Source organism: Sphaeramia orbicularis, chromosome 16, assembly GCF_902148855.1.
Source record: "Sphaeramia orbicularis chromosome 16, fSphaOr1.1, whole genome shotgun sequence".
NCBI lineage: Eukaryota > Metazoa > Chordata > Actinopteri > Kurtiformes > Apogonidae > Sphaeramia > Sphaeramia orbicularis.
The window spans coordinates 37330341-37346514 of NC_043972.1; the positions used below are offsets into that span (position 1 = coordinate 37330341).

General features: G+C 41.9%; 1 protein-coding gene across 2 annotated transcripts in view; it reads left to right on the plus strand.

Moving 5' to 3' along the window:
• Window positions 1-898: 898 nt before the first annotated feature.
• The window catches only part of grik5 (glutamate receptor, ionotropic, kainate 5), a 95955-nt gene continuing 80679 nt past the window's right edge, over window positions 899-16174 (plus strand). For both annotated transcript variants that reach the window (XM_030158749.1, XM_030158750.1), the window contains exons 1-3: window positions 899-1267; window positions 1549-1703; window positions 5129-7166. The gene's annotated coding sequence lies outside the window, so the exon portion shown is untranslated. The remainder of the gene's footprint in view (window positions 1268-1548; window positions 1704-5128; window positions 7167-16174) is intronic.

The following is a 16174-nucleotide window of genomic DNA, read 5'->3' on the forward strand; positions in this document are numbered from 1 at the left end:
CCGCTTGCTTGCAGTGGGCTTGTGGCTTATTGGAGTGAACATTATAAATAGTGAGAAGGGTGTCAGCTCCATTCAAGGGAGTCCCACAGGAAGTGTCACAGTACCCTGATGAGAGGAGGAGGGATGATTTCCCAAAAATAAATAAATAAATCAAATAAAAGTGGGAGTATGTGTACACTATTCCTGCATATATGTTTGATGTAACCTCATGCTCTAACAGGATTTATGCCCATGTATGTGTTTACCTCTGCTTCCCACACTTGTTTTTGTGTGGTGAGTAACATAGAGTCAACATGTGGCTCAGTTTGTATGCCCAGTTGTGTGTCTGCATGTCTGTTTTGATATGCGTGTGTTTGTACGTTTGTCAGCCTGTGATGTGTGTCATAGGGCTGGAGCAGAGTCATGTGATGGTGTGATAATGTTTGTCACCCTGAGCATGTAGCCATGTCAAACTCTGTCAGGGTAGTTTACCCCGGCTCTGGTTGGTACACATCTGTATGATTACTCCCCTTCTTTCTCTTAGTGTTTGGGTGCATTCACAAGCGTGGCTGTCTCAGATAGTGGGCTTTTTTCTTCATGGTCAGTTTTTTGTTGCCTTTCCTCTTATTTCACATGCTTATCTCAGAGACTGACAGGGAGAAGGGAGAGAATGGGGGGTGAGTTGATATTCATCTTTGAGAAAAATACCTAGGAGGGAGAGAGAGAGAGAAGAGAGAGAGAGAGAGAGAGAGAGAGAGAGAGAGAGAGAGTGTAATAGAGTGGGTGTTGGGAAAGAGAAGGGAGGGAGGGGAGAGAGTGGGAGGGTGCAGGGAGAGAGAGAGAGAGAGAGAGAGAGAGAGAGAGAGAGAGAGAGAAGGAGAGCTGATTAGATTGGAGAAAGCCAAGGAGGTACGGGTATACTATTGAGCAAGGGGAGAGACAGAGAGGAGAGAGGCAGAAGGGAGGGTGACTAAGTGAATGCAGTTTTGCCGTCGCGTGTCGCCGAATCACAGCACAAGTCCACCGGCAGGCTGATGGATTGGACTTGAATCAACAAATGGATACAGAAAAAACTGGATTTACTCTGAATACGAGGAGAAAATAAAGGAGGACAAAGAGTCTGCTTTCATATCCTTTTATCTCTGCATCAGATACTGCTGTGAGGAACCCACAGGGACTGAAAGGAAAATAGCGGACAACTCATTTTTCTCCTAACACCCTTGGAAGCTGTGGAGCTGTGAGCCAGAACAGAGTGGACTGTGGGACTGGCTGGGATTGAATATGCTCTGTAAGTATTTGTATAGGCTGCAAATGTCAGTGTATAAGTGTGGCTGTGTGTTTGTGTGGACTGATGCCTCTGGCTTGTGCTCTGCCTCTGATGCTTTTTTCATGAAGAAAGAGAAAAGGGAGAAAATAAGAGAGGAAGAAGGGAATGCAAATGCAGTTGTGCTGCAATGCCTCTTCTCTTCTGTTGTGATATGCTGTTTGCATCACTGAACACCTTTTTCTTTCTAATTTAAACAACTACCCCAGACTTGACTCTATGTGTTTGCGCCTTTTCCTCCACAGTGCCGGTGTGTGTATGTGAGAGTGTGTGTTTGAGCTGATAATAGCAGCCCCATTGGTATTCAGTGGAGGGAGCTCCAGGATCTCGCTGCGCCTTTCCCCAGGATGGGATCACAGAGCAGGGATTGTACTTGCCTGTGGAGAGCCCACTGAAATGGGTGAGTGTCCGTCCTTTTCATTCCCCCCACCCCCTCCTCATTCTCTTTTTACTCTCCTTTTCTTGATTTTTCAACCTCTCTGACTGGCTTTTCGTCTTCAGTCTGCAGCTACGTTCACAGCATTTTCACCTCTGCTGGGTTTTCCCTTCATTTCCTATCGTCTTTGGCTGCTTCTACCTCACCCACTCACCCTGTCCAGCCCACCTCTCCACCACTCCCCCACCTGTTCCCCCCATCCTTCTTTCCATCCTCTTTTAAACCAGAATCCATCACTCCTCGTCTCCCTACCTCCATCAAGACATAAACAGGCCTGTCTAGTTTGATGGATCTTTAAGAAATCTGAATGGCTCACTTTAATTTGTTGCTTCTCTTGCTCTCTCTCCCAATTTGCTGTTCTCTGTCTCTTTCTTTTTTGACTGTGACACCCCTCCCCCTGTCTTTGCCTCCATCCCTCTTCTTGGTGTCCTCCAGCTTGTCTCCACATTCTGCGTGAATTCAGACACACTGAAGATGTTTGAGTCCTGAAACAGACAATGAATGGAGATGCTGTGGATATATATTTGTGTGTGTCTGTGTGTATTGCTATTTCTGTGCCTGTCAATCATTTGGACTGCGTTGCATGTGCGCCTGTGACACAATGCAGAGAGGGCAGAGGTGTGACATGAAGCATTGGTGGAACAGAAGGTTATGAAGTAGATCTATGTGTTTAATTGCTTCAGGCATGACAGCTGTGACACATAATATGTACATGCAGGTGCGCAGGGACACGCAGACACACTTTCACTCCTTTTCCACTTACCTCCATCTCTGCACTGCTGACATACCTTCTGCACACCAATTCTCACCCACCTACATCTTTTCACACCTGCAACACAATAACAATGCTAATGGTGCTAACGAACGCTGTGCACACAGACACACTGACACTGACACCAAGCACTGAGCCAACACATCCACACATGGCCTCATCCTAAATGGTCCTAAGAGGATATGGGTGTCACTGGGGGGTCACGTCTATTCACATAGTGGTATTGATTGGAGCTGCTCCACTGAATAGGCTCCAATGTTTCATTTTAAATGGACTATCATCTCACAAAAAGCAAGTCGTCACCAAACCTATTTAATGATTTTGTTCCTCCTCTTATGTGAGAAAAGACAGTGTCACTCCACAGCTTTTCAGACTTGTTGTCTACCTCTAGCTTAATGCTTTAAACTCTTATGAAAATTGAAGGTGTTCGTTAATTGTTCAGAGATTCCTGTTCAACAATGAGTTTCATATATTCAACAGGTACAAACTGTTGCATAGTAACAGAGAGGAGACTACCTGTTGGGCAGCTGAGATTTGACAACCTGCAGCTATTTTTAGATTTTAGTAATCTACTTGACAAAAGGAGCAATAATTTAGTAGAGAATGAAAAAAGAACCTCAGTAGGCGTCCGAGACTGTCGGCATAGTCCAACATTTGACTTGCCATCTGTCATTTACATATGTACCTGTCTGCTGAGAATATTGTTTGTAAAAATAAATAAATAAATAAATAAATTCATTCGTGTTGGCACATTATAAAGGAATACATCATCTCAAGGCTACTACTGATAATTATTTTCACCTATCACAAATCTACCCATTACATTCTTATGATCAAGAGATTTCCTGTTTGAGTTTGAAAAAGCCAGGAAATTACATGAGATGCTTTTGTACGTCAGAAGGGGAGTCTTCAGAGGGGTATTTTATTTGATGAACAGCCTAAAACACCAGAAAATTTGGTTCATAAAGCTATAAAAGAGAGCAACAAATTATCACTTTTGAGAAGCTAGAATATGAAATATTTTTTTGCTTCAAAAATGATGGCGACTTAAGTATCAACAATTAGTGATTATGTTTTGATCAGCTACGCATGTATTTGTTAATTGTCTCAGCTATGTATTATGAAGCTGAAATAAAGTTACAGCAACACAGCACAACATTCTAAAAATTAGACTGCTGCTTTTGTTCTTCACTTGTACTGTCTCCTTCCTCTCTTTTAGCAAAATATTAGTCATGAACAGCACAAATCAACATTCATTTTACCATCTGTCACTTACATTCAAACTAATCTGCCTTGGACATCTTTAGCTTATAAAAATATGTTATGTCATAATGCAAAGAGATGCATCATTTCATACAGAAACCCTGCAACTGATGATTATTTCCATCAATGATAAATCCCCCTGATTCTCATGATCGTCCTCACGATTAAATGTTTTGTAGGTTAAGTAATAAAATGCCAAAAAACTGAATGGAACTGTGTGTTGTGTGTTGTTTATGTTGGCAGAAGAGATGTCTTGAGAGTGCTTTTTGTTTGATGAACAGTCTAAAACTAAGGGAAATTTGGTTTACAAAGTTATAAAATTTCCAAACAAGTCACACTGGGGGAAGCAGAAATATGGAGAAATTTGGCTTTTTTTTGTCTGAAAAATGAGGATGACTGAATTATCAAAATGGTTGGTGATTATCTTTTGATGAACTCCTTGATTGTTTCACTAATTGTTTTAGTTATGCACTGCTACGCTGAAAAAGACTACTGAAGAATCTATCAGCAATTAGGTTTGCTTTGTCTCAGTGTTAATTTAAAATTTGTTTGTGTGAAGTGATTTTGGCAGAATGGAAATGAGACTTTGCTTCTTTTCTCCTTAGGTTGGTTTAATTTTTAATGTTACATATGAATAAAAGCACATTTTAAGATTCCACCTCTACTGTTTACAAATCTAAACTATAGCAATAAGCTCTGTGCTAAAGCAATTTAATGCAAACAAATGAAAAATGAGAGACTACAATTATAAGTTAATTTAAAAAATACCTTCTTAAAATGATCAGTTACCTCTCTGTATTGTGAATGGTACCAAAGTAATGCCTGATGCACCAGTTAAGTTCAGCTATTTTCTCCAGGCCAACGTTATGAGCCTGGATTTCACTTGTCCATCTGGCTCAGACACATTCACCACTCAGGTCTACTCTGTCCTTCAGCCCGCTCCCACAAATGTGACTCGCCTTTGAAAGTGATGGACAGCTAAGTTAGAATTGAAGAAAAAAGACAGGAGAACTGATTGGATGAAGGCAAGAAAGGTGTAGTTATAAAATTGGATAGAGAGAACAGAAGAGAGACGTGATGGCAGAGAGTGTTTCAAGATGAGCTCGTTGGGAGACAGTGAAGGGATCAAATCATATAGTGAGTGGAGAGGTGGAAGGAGCAAACAAGCAGCAAAGTCGGAAGAAGAGTGACAAGGACGGAATAGACAGCAGGACGACAGGCAGGGTGGAGTGTGACGAGGCGGAGAATGACGTACGTGATAAAGGGGAGTGACACAAATGTCAGCATGCTAACCTTTCATGCACTCTCACTCTCTCTCCTCTCTACTTTGCTTGTTTTCTTCCTCTCCCTCCAGATTAGAGCCTCGCAGAGATGAACACCAAATGGGCAACATGGACGCCAATACGCAGCCTCCAGCGACTACCTTTCCACACTTAACTGCCTCTACCGTCCTCATCCGTCAGCTAGGAGTGCTGCTGAAGCCGTGCAGTTGAGGCCTGACGAGCCAGACTGCAAATCCTGAAGCTTTCTAACAGGAAGTCGAGAAAATCAGAAGCCTCAGAGGATTCATCTTAACAGCGAACCAGTCAACCTGTTGAGCGTACGACCGGACTTAGACGTTTATCACAAATGAAATAGGCCGCAGTGATGCTTGAGCAATGGTATGGAGCTTTTGGACATGTCCGGATTTATCGGACGGATATTCTATCGAGATTATGGCACTTTTGTGAACACCTTCGAGCTGGGCCACTTCTCCAGATTGGCTTGTGGGCAAAAGCGAGTAATTGAAAATCCCCCCTTGAGAGGCTCTCTGTTTTGATTTGTTGTCAGGAAGGAGGGCTGATATTATTTTTGTGTTAAAGGAGCAATTAGAAAAAAGTACCTTTTATCCATTTTTCCTCCCACTTTCTTTTCCGCCATCTCCTCACACGTTGCAGAGATACATTATGAAGCAGCACCATTCTTCTTCATCCTCCCTCAGTGACGGAGAGAGAGGAGGGACAGACTGTCCAGAATAGATAACGAGCGAGGAGACAGGCGTTGAGGAAAAAGGAGAAAAGACGAGCGGAAAATAGTAGGAAACAGGTAGACGGAGTGTGAGGAAGAGGGAGACAGTGAGTTTCAGAGGGGAAAAAAAGAAAAAACGGAATTAACTCCATTTGAAATCCTCTCCGAGTCTTTTTTTAAAAAAATTCGTCTGAGAGGTGTTGGTGGCTAGTTAGCACAATGTTCAGGGGAGGGGTCAGGATTTACACCAGGGGGGGCACTTGAGCAGGAGACTAGGGTTATGTCCCCCTGCACCTGCATGGTCTGTGTCTCAGTGTTTGCCAGGAAAACAGATTGAAAGATGGCCTGGTAAACAGACAAGCTATAGCGAATGACAGACAAGCTCAGAGGCTGGTAAGACAGACAGGAAGACAGGCCGACAGGCCGACAGGAAGACAGGTAAACAGCCGTTCCAAGTGTCAGGCAGAGAGCCAGGCAGACATTCAGAGCCGGCACAGTAGACAGCGTCCGATTCATTGTCATTCTATGCACTGTGTGAGGAAAAGACAGAGGGAGAAGGAAGGAAAGCAGAGTCAGAAAGGAAGAAGAGGAGCATCCCCGTGTTTGTGGCTTGTGGAGAATCTCACTCCATTTGCATCCACCTTAGTGTACACAGAAGCAAAGCCCATGCACTAAAAACAGGTGGGGAGGGAGGGGGCTGTTACTAGAGAGGAAATACAGGTTGGGGAAAGAGAGAGAGAGAGAGGGGCGACAGGCAGAGAAACAGAGGGAGAGAGCAGGTGTCGGAAATCCTCCCCTTCATCTGCTTGTCATTTATTCCTTTATGTTCTCTCGTCGTCTGGCGAGGTGATTGGTTTTCTGATGCTGCCATTCTTTCGCTCGTAGGCCCTCCGCAGTCCTGAGGAAAACAAGAGGTGGGCAGAGAGACAAAAGCAGAAAAGAGACAGCATAAAAAGGAAAGGTAGAGACCCAGTTTGATTGACTAATTTTTCACCTGTTCCTTTTCTTGTTTGTCAAGCTGGGCTCTATTTTTTGTGTTTTTTTTTTTTCTGTAAGTAAAAGATTGAAAGAAGAAAAAACACCAGCCCAATCAATCCCTCATTTTCTTTGCACACAGAACTGAGCCTCTCCTTTCATCAGTTGTTGACTTTTCTTGTTCTAAAGGGATTATTTTCTTCATCAGAGTATAAACCTGAGGAATCCTCCCAATTCCCTCTATATGTCCTCACCCCCAGTGACTGTGTGTGAACCCCTCTGACACCCCCAGCGGCCTCTCACTTGGCTGAAGTGCTAAAATCCTGTGGTCTTAGATCTCAGTGCCTCTGTTGACTCACTACTACAGCGATAATATGGCACAGCGCTTCTGATACCGTCTGATTCATTCTGTAAGTAGGACTCTCTCTCTCTCTTCCTGTGTGTGTGTTTGTGTGTGTGTGTGTGTGTGTGTGTTCACATGTACACCACATGTCATTAGCATGCATTCAGCTCCTGTATGCAAAAAACAGACGTGGTCTGTCTCTCTGCAGTGTTGGTTTTATGGTGTCTTCACAGCGGATTTGCTTTCCTGTGCTTCCTCTGCTCCAGGCAATTTGTGTGTGTATGTGTGTGTCTGCCAAAGAAAGAGATTTTGATCTTACAGCCAAGCTTACAACAGCATCAGAGTGGTGTCTGAAAGCAGCGAAGGAGGTGCCTTTCTCTGAGAGTGTGTGTGTAGATGTGTGTTTGTGCACGCCTACATATTGGTCCTGAGGTTAATTTGAACTAATTAGTGGTGAGTATTTTTGCTTCTCAGAGCAGTTTTTTTGGTTCTGTCAGTGTAGTTGTATTCATTAGGGTGAGATGGAAACAGGATGGGGGGCTAAAACTGAAGAGGGTGAACCAGCTAATGAGAATGACTCTGATTCTCTGACTAGTTCTTTGTTGCCTCCATTTCACGTCTAATGCCCTGAGCATTACACTCCGGCTGCATATCATCATTCCAGCCTCCTTTTTATTTTTTTATCTGTGTGTGTGTTGCCTTGGATGAAACCCTATACAGACCCAGCCTCTGCAATGTCCTGCATATTACTGAGCCCATCTATCTCCGTGGACACATCCACATCTTTATACACTCCCACAGTCACCAGGCCCTGCACCGGGAGACGCTCAATCAAGATAGTCCCTTCAAACAGTCCAATGAACTGTGAATAACGCCATTACACAAACTCCCAGCTCAGAGCGTTGCAGAGACAGAAAGATTGGGAGGGTGGAAAAAGAGGAGGGGAAAAAAGCAAAAGAGAGAAAGAGAGGGAGAGATGGAAAGTGAGTGAAAAACATTCTGAAGATAGAAGAACAACAATGGAGAGGGATGAGAGAGGAGACATGGGCGCTATGAGACAGAAAGCAACAGAGATGAGGATGCAGACGGGAGGGAGGGTGAGAAACGGAGAGGAAAACGGGAGTGTGTGGGTCTAGAGGGGCCGTGGAGCAGGAAAAGACCTCTGCTTCATGGGAGCACTCTGATGGGCTTAGCAAGGCCCTGCTTTGTTCACACTGTTGGTCAGCCTCTCAGAATTAAGATTACTAAATAATACGATTACTGCAGCTGCACACTGATAACACACTGCTGCCGATCCCCTTTGTCACTGTCAGAAAACCCAGAGAAGAGAGGAGGAGGAGGAGTGGCATATGATGGCATCAAAGCCATGACTGTACTGACTACATTACACAGTCAAGAGCTCATGCCTCAGAGCACGGCCTCTCTGACTGCTGATGAGAAAAAGTGTAAAGTGTTGGCGTGACTTTATAAAAGGATCCTGTATGGATGTTGTGATGACAGAACTTTTCTACTAAAGCAGCTATGGTTCTTGAAACTGATGTTTCTGCCAGATTTGAGAGGATCCCAAGATTCATCATCAATAGAGGCCATCGCTCAAAGTAAAGAGCAGCTGAGCATAACAGCTTCTTTTATGTCCTTAGCATGAGTTTATTTATTGTTGTGTTTGAGTGAACAGAGATATAATTCGAGCAGCCAGACAAATCTGAAGTTTTATTTAGAAAGTACTAGTAGACTATATCGGACCACAACAGTCTATAATACATCTTTGCAGTACAAAGTAACTGTGTGACCAATGAACCCGATAAAGGCCAAACATAAATCCTTTTGTAGTACATTACAAGGAGAACTGTGAATTTTTACTGGACTCTGTGATTCCTTTATGATGCCCAACATGATGCATCTTTGAATCTTTGAATCTTTCCTACCTGTTATTTGACATTTGGTTTGTTCTTTCTCATAGTTTTTCCAGTTGACCAAATGGGCACCAGGCTCTGTGTTTTTTCCAAGTGATTTCACCGTTGTCTCTTTTCAGTCTGTGGAATATGCCATGTTCACTGATGTGGTCACAGTCTGAACTTGAGGCCTAGTCTTCCAGTTCTGAACCAATGTATTTTTGCTCAGAATGGTTTAAAGTTAACTGTGTGAACTGTAACAGCACTTATTTCCTACATACATTTTTACTGTTCTGATCTTTAATTCAGTTTTAATGTACAATGGTCATGTCTAAAAAAGGAAGAAAACAAACATCAAAAACACTTAGTATGCTATATTTTCTCACACGTGTAGACATAAACTAAAGCTCTGACGGTGAGACGTCTGCCCCTTATCTTGATGTTTTACACCGCTTCCTACGCGTGGGCTATTTGTTTCATGTTTTCGCTCTTGACAGTTTTGACACGGATTCCTGCCAAGTTGACCTTGCAGTTTAAAGTGTAATAAAAGCTGAATTCCCAGGCTATGCTGCACATCGATACATGTTCTTCTGGTAGCTGATAAATGGTCTCCCACCCCCCGGGAGAGGGGGAAAAACAAGCAGGCAGCAGAAGCCGCTGTCCGGTCCTGCTCAGTGGAGGTAAAGTACAACCATCTAAAACTCACTACTCTGGGAAGTGTGAGCTAATATGAGGGTTGGGCTCAACTCGAACCCCCTCCTATGAAATATGAAGTATCTTCACTCTCCTCTCAGCAGGAGCAACCATTTGCCTGCAGTGCAAAAGATTAGCTTGGAGTAGGAAATAGAAAAAACACATTTAGTGTGTGCTTGAGTAGTATAAGAATAATAAATAACAACCCATAGTGAGGGTACAAAGCGAAATCAATGAAATATGACACAGAGCACAAACATGCGGCTTAAAACAGCCCTAAACCACTGGAAGTTGGCAACCATTCGTTTTCTGTTTCCATGCAGCACATTTTGTCATTTGCTGGTGATTTCATGTTTATGTCATGGAATGTTTTTGCCTCAGTGACACCACATGAACTTTGACCCCTGGCCTTACACAGCTGAGCCCCATGGCAACAGAATAACTCTGACTCGCTCTTTGAAACCAGTCAAAAAGTGTCCATATTGAAACACATACTCTCTGCTCAGTGAGCAGAAACAGGAAAGCAATCTGGGGATGAAGTGTCGTTTGCTCTTCCCTTTTAAAAAGCATTTCACCACAGCAGTAAACTGTGTCAGTACAGTACGCTCCATTCATTTCACTTGACTTGGTCTGAGTTGTGGCTGAAATGCTTACGGTTCATGAGATAGTCTTTCACATTAAGTATTGGAGCTTCCTATTGACCCTGTTTATACCAGTTAGGTCCTTTCAGATCAGTGATCCCATCTCCCCTTGGGCTTCTGTTTTCTAATTGCTGGCTCTTTTTTCCCTTTGCTTATTTCAGTTTTGTTCTTAACAGTGTTATCCATGATGTTTTTGTATCGTTATTAATTTTGCACCTCTTTGGTGGAAACAGCTGTTCTTTCCTAAAAGGTAGTACGCAGCTGTTATATCTTGAACTCCTCTTTGGCAGAAAACGCTACTTCTTCTAAAAACAGGATTAGATTAGATAACTGTTAGACTGCTAGGTACTGTAAATCTGCCGTTTTCTTATCAACACAGTGCTGTGATTGGCTGCTGGGGCCCGTGATGTCTCTTGTATGGCAGTTCTTCTCTGAAGTGTTTCAGATGCTCCTGCACCAAAGCAAGCCACGCTAATTTGGGATTCGAGATCTCTTCTTACACCGAGCAGCACTTCAGCTTCCCCTGACTTCAGTCCTCAGCTGCTCGTCCACCAGCACAAGGCACTGCAGCCTGCACTAAACCTTTGCTCCTTATTGCCTAATGGAGCACAAAAAATGGCCCTGTTTGCTTAGTCGTTTGTCCACTCCTGCTTGCTTCAGGCTAGCTGGCCTTCAGGGGAAAAGATTGAGTGAGTGAGTGTGTGTGTGTGTGTGTGTGTGTGTGTGAGGAGGATGGTGACAAGAAATGGACATTAGGACACACATGCCCTTTCCATAATGCGCTCCCGGCTGGGCTGTTTGGCTGGCCATAAAGTGAATGCTGCTAATGGCCTCTCAGTTAATGGAGTCATTAAGATTGGATTGCGAGAAGATAAAAGCAATGTGTATAATGTGTGTGAACCTGGTGGAAGTGTGATCATTTGTATATGTGTACTTTTACTGTAAGCTCTTTGTGTATTTCCAGTTATTTAGTGCATCAGTAGCGATACCCAGGACAACATTTCAGGCTGCAGTGACACACTCCTGCATTAGCATCAGTAGAAAAGGTCAGTATTCGATCAGTGTAATTGTAATACGGTCTGAGGCTCAGGTGATTAGTCCTGACCTGGTCTGTCCTAATCATCCAACTGGCACGGGTTCAGAAAGTCACAGCTATAAAGCCTCACTGCCCCACTGCCACTGCCTGGTGTGAATGTAGAAGTGACAAAGGCCGATAAGCTTCATTTGAGGTCATTTCGGGACCTGTCCCTGAGAGAATATAGCAGGGCTGACGAAAGGCATTCTGGGAAGTGTTGCGTGTTGTTTTCATGGTGGCATGACTGCTCATTAAATCTCTGTCAATTTCTTGATTCTTACTAGAGGGTGAACTTATGTCATCATGCTCATTATGTTTTAAGTTTCTTCAGCTGTTCGTTCATCGTCAGTTCATCCTCAAACAGAAGAATAGAAAAGCCTTGAAAACTATAATGTAACACATTTCTGTACTGAAACATCTAATTGACTAGGACTATACTAATTTTTTTTCTTAACTTGTGAACTTACATTATATCAAATGTTTCCAACAATGTTAAAATTCAGAGAAAACTGCTGTAGTTTTATTCAAAGTAACAGCCTGTTTTGTTTGCTTGCCTGTCAATGGCATTACATCTCCTATTACTAATGTTAACATTTAACGTTACTTGAAGCTATTTCATTAGAGGGAAATTACATAATGTGACTACACTTCACTTCACTTAATGTGACTCAAATTACATTACATTACCTCTTCTGTAAACATGATTTCTGCTTTAGTCACGTCAGACAGATTTTCATTGGCAGAGGAGATGAAAACTGCTCTTATCCCACACTGCTTTACACCACACACTATTATGTCTTTTGCTATTATTTTGATTGAGAAACCCATGGTGGCAGAAATTAGTGCGTTTGAACAGGGCACTCAGAGTACAAATACAAGAAAATATTTTTATGGCAATAAAGTAAAGGTGATTTTTTATTTACTACACTGTTAACAGAACGCCAACCTCCAAATGTGTGATGCTCTCATGGGTAGCAATCATATTTATCTGTCAAATGGCCTGTGTATCAGAAGATCAAAACAACAAAAAATTGCAAGTGAAAGAGCACACCTTTTAATCTAATCAGTTACAAAGCAGACAAAGCCTGTAGCAGGAAAATAGAGTCTCAGCAGGGGACGTCACACTGCAATCACTGATCAAACCTGTCTGTGAAACCCTGAGGGGGCCTGAGGGGTCACGCTGAAAAATAAGGAACTCTGTTTTAATTTTACTGTTATTTCATTGTGAGAGGAGATAGTGAGGGTGTTGAGAGAGTGACTGTTCTGATCACAGATTTCATCATCATTTCTGTCACTGCAATATTGCAGTGTTGTGGTCACAGTCGAACAGTTGTTCAGTTGATTACAGTTCATTATGTTTTTCGAATTATATGTTTATTGTTTGAGGGAGCGTTTTCATAATGCTATTTACAAAACGCTTTGCTCATATTTAGATAACCTCATTATAGCTTGACTTACAGCACCGTGCTGTATATTTGCCCTTGTACAATTCTATACAACTGCTTCGGTGTAAAAAAACTGCTGAAACGTCACCAGGTAACAGAATTGTCATCCTTGGTCTAGTGAGTCTATTTTACATTTTAATGTTTCACTGCTGCACATGCTGAGCGGCACTTTGCCTGACAGTGTAATAATGGTGCTCATCATGATATCTGCAGGTATCACCTTTCTCTGAGGCTGATCATTAATATGCGTTGGACTCAGCTCGGTTCGTCTCTGCACGACTCCAAGCAGACCTGGTTTAAAAGAATTATCACATATTTGATTTTAAGTATTGGACAAATGAACTCCTGATAAACAGACATGCTGCTGTGCACCAAAAGCCCACATATGCTCATAATCAAATGTAAGTTCCTACATTACAAACAAATAACTTTCTATTCTCAAGCTGCTTTTGTGATGATTAAAATTTAGCACAAATGTTCCTTTATTAATGATTTCTATGATTATCAAAGCAGAAGAAGTCGTTAAACATGAAGGCTGTGTTAACAGAAAGGACAGCCTTTTATTAAACACCATTCTGTATAATGAACGTTAAATTTCAGTCACATGACTGACAAAGCATTTTGTCCTCACAAAAACTGTTCAAACTGTTCATTTCCAAGTCAACAGTGCATTCACAGTTTTTTTTTTTTTTTTTTAATTATCATGATTGCAGGATGTAATCATCAAAATGACCCTTTGAGCTTCCTTGTAAAAAAATAATTAATTACTCATACAAATTGCTTTGTTACGAAGGTTTGTCAGATAAGTCGGATAATCGACATTCATTGAGTTGTTGCCTTGTGGCATCTCTGCCTGTTTTTCAGAATCATTTAGCATCAACCACCAGGTTTTTGTATCAAATCAACGATGTTTATGCTTTTGTTTCTAGATATTCTTCAAATAGGCTAAGGCCAAATTTCATCACTATTTCCATGTTTTAATCTCTGTCTTGTTTGTTTTTGGGATTCGGAGTTGGAGTCAAGCATCTGTAATCAGCTCCTCCATCAGAAATATGAACATCCCACTCAGTTCCAGCTCAGCCGCCTCACTACAAACAGTGAAACTGCAGTTTATTATGGACTACTGCTTGATTTCAAACTGCTGAATATTTAATTGACTTAATGAAACATAATACTCTGATGGTCTCATATCATGTTATTATAACCGAAAAGAAATAAGAAAGAAATAGCAGTGAAGTTTAATGAAACTACTGCTTTTACAGCCTCTAAATTTTGACTAACGTGAAAAGTGTGATAAATATGGCAGCATTTTTTTTTTTTTTTTTTTCAAGATTCAAACTCAGCTGCTGAGACAATCCTGTACCTTCTGCTACCACTGCATACCAGAAAGTAGTGGAATATTATGTGCATCATTGCCTTCTTAAGGTTTAACTTTCAGATTAATTCAGATGGGAAATTATAGTCCGTAAATAATGTAAATTCAGACACCCAAGGAAGAATTTGTTGAGTGTAATTAGGTTTGTATGGAGGTGTGTGTGACAAAAAGTAAGAATGCTTTGCTAAAGCAAACTAACTCTGAATGCTTTGACATATTCTTGAGGGTGGTATATTTCTACTTCACTTTAACTAAACAACAGCAGCACATTCAAGAGGTTTAGTTAAAATGAAATCATTTTAGTGTCTGGTTCAGTGGTACTTGATGTAATCTGCAGACTTGTTTGACTTGTGTTTATTTCTAGTCCTTCTGAGCAATTCGGTTCCTTGGGAATCAAAGTCTAAAGCTCAAGTAAAATATCTGGTGTTTCTCTTGATATCTCCAAGTGCTCTGCGTACGTCTAAGTTCCAAATGAAGGAATGGTTCTGTGCATGATCACCTGCTTGTAAACACAGGGAATTTAAGAGGCTAGTTGTATTTTTGCGTGTGAGCACAGTTCTTCTCAATTTGTTTGAAGTAACTTGTGTGCGGTAGATGCTTGAATCAATGTATTTCACACAAGTGAAGCCGTGGTCACGCTGAGAGACACAGAGGATTTCAGTCTGCTCACGAGACAGCCTTTGATCCGAAATAAAGCAGGCTGAGAGAACACACTCTCCACAGATCCACACAGCCGATACCAGCCTATTAGCACCTGCAGTCAGCCTCAACGCTGCTGTTCGCAGGTCAGCACTAGTAAAAACCGATCTAAAATAAATAAATCTGCAGGATATGTTGGGACACAACATGCTGTGCATCTTACTCGAACGCTATGAGATTCAAGCGCTTAAGCATTAGGTATTAGTGAGTAAATTAGGGATTAGGAATAGACTGTAGGCATTACATGCAGGTGCCATAATGACTTTAATTTTATTTAATGGTATTTAACGGTACAGTTATAAATAATTCGAGGCTTGTAATTTGTTTGCATGGTGGAAAGCCTGCGTATTCCAGGTAGCTGTTTAGCAATTACATGATGTTTCCCCAGTGAATATTAATTGTTTACTGACAGTGTCAGGTGTTTGCCCACTCCAGCATGTTAGGACAAAACAGAGTCATCATATTTACTGCCTGAAGATCCACATAACCTCACCACTGGATATCAGCATTTTCCAATTTCACCATCTAGTCTCGATGGGACGTAATCAGTCGCCAGCAGTTGGCTGGTGGCACTTGCTGGTGATAGCCTGTCTCTAATAATAACAACAGTGTCTCATAAGGGGATAACCTGCCTTATTGCTCAATGGATTTACATACAGCAGGTAATCATTGTGACCGCAGGCTATATGTGACTGATGGTGTGTGTCAGCGCTAAACATGCAGCCTTTGTTTTCATTTTGCAATCAGAGCTGTTGGACCAGGCTACTGCAGGGATCAATGTACTATTTGGCTTATTGTAATATGTCTGATTTTGTGAGCGGGCATGTGCGCATGTGAGCATAATTCATCTAAATGCCTACCTGTGGGTCATCATCTCTGTTGCCTCTTTGAATCAATCTCACTCAATGTTGCTGTGAAGCAGAAAAGACATAAGGTAGCTTTCAAAGAGAGCAAACCATTACAACACCAACCTGATTTATTCTCCCACAATGGCTTTGATATTAAAACACTGTTATACAATTATCCATTTTAAAAGAAAACCCAAATACAGAAGTATGCTAATAAAGGGAAGCGTGTGTGTGTACAACAATACGCTCCCAGGATTCTCCAAAGCGGGGACGTTGGAGGCACAGGGTGGTGGTGGGGCTGTTGAGGGGATGGATAGGAAGGGATAGCTCAGCAGAAAGGTGTGAAGTCTTCCACTGTCTTGCTAATCTGCCAGGCTTAGGGTGACTGGTTTCTCTGTGCCCTCATA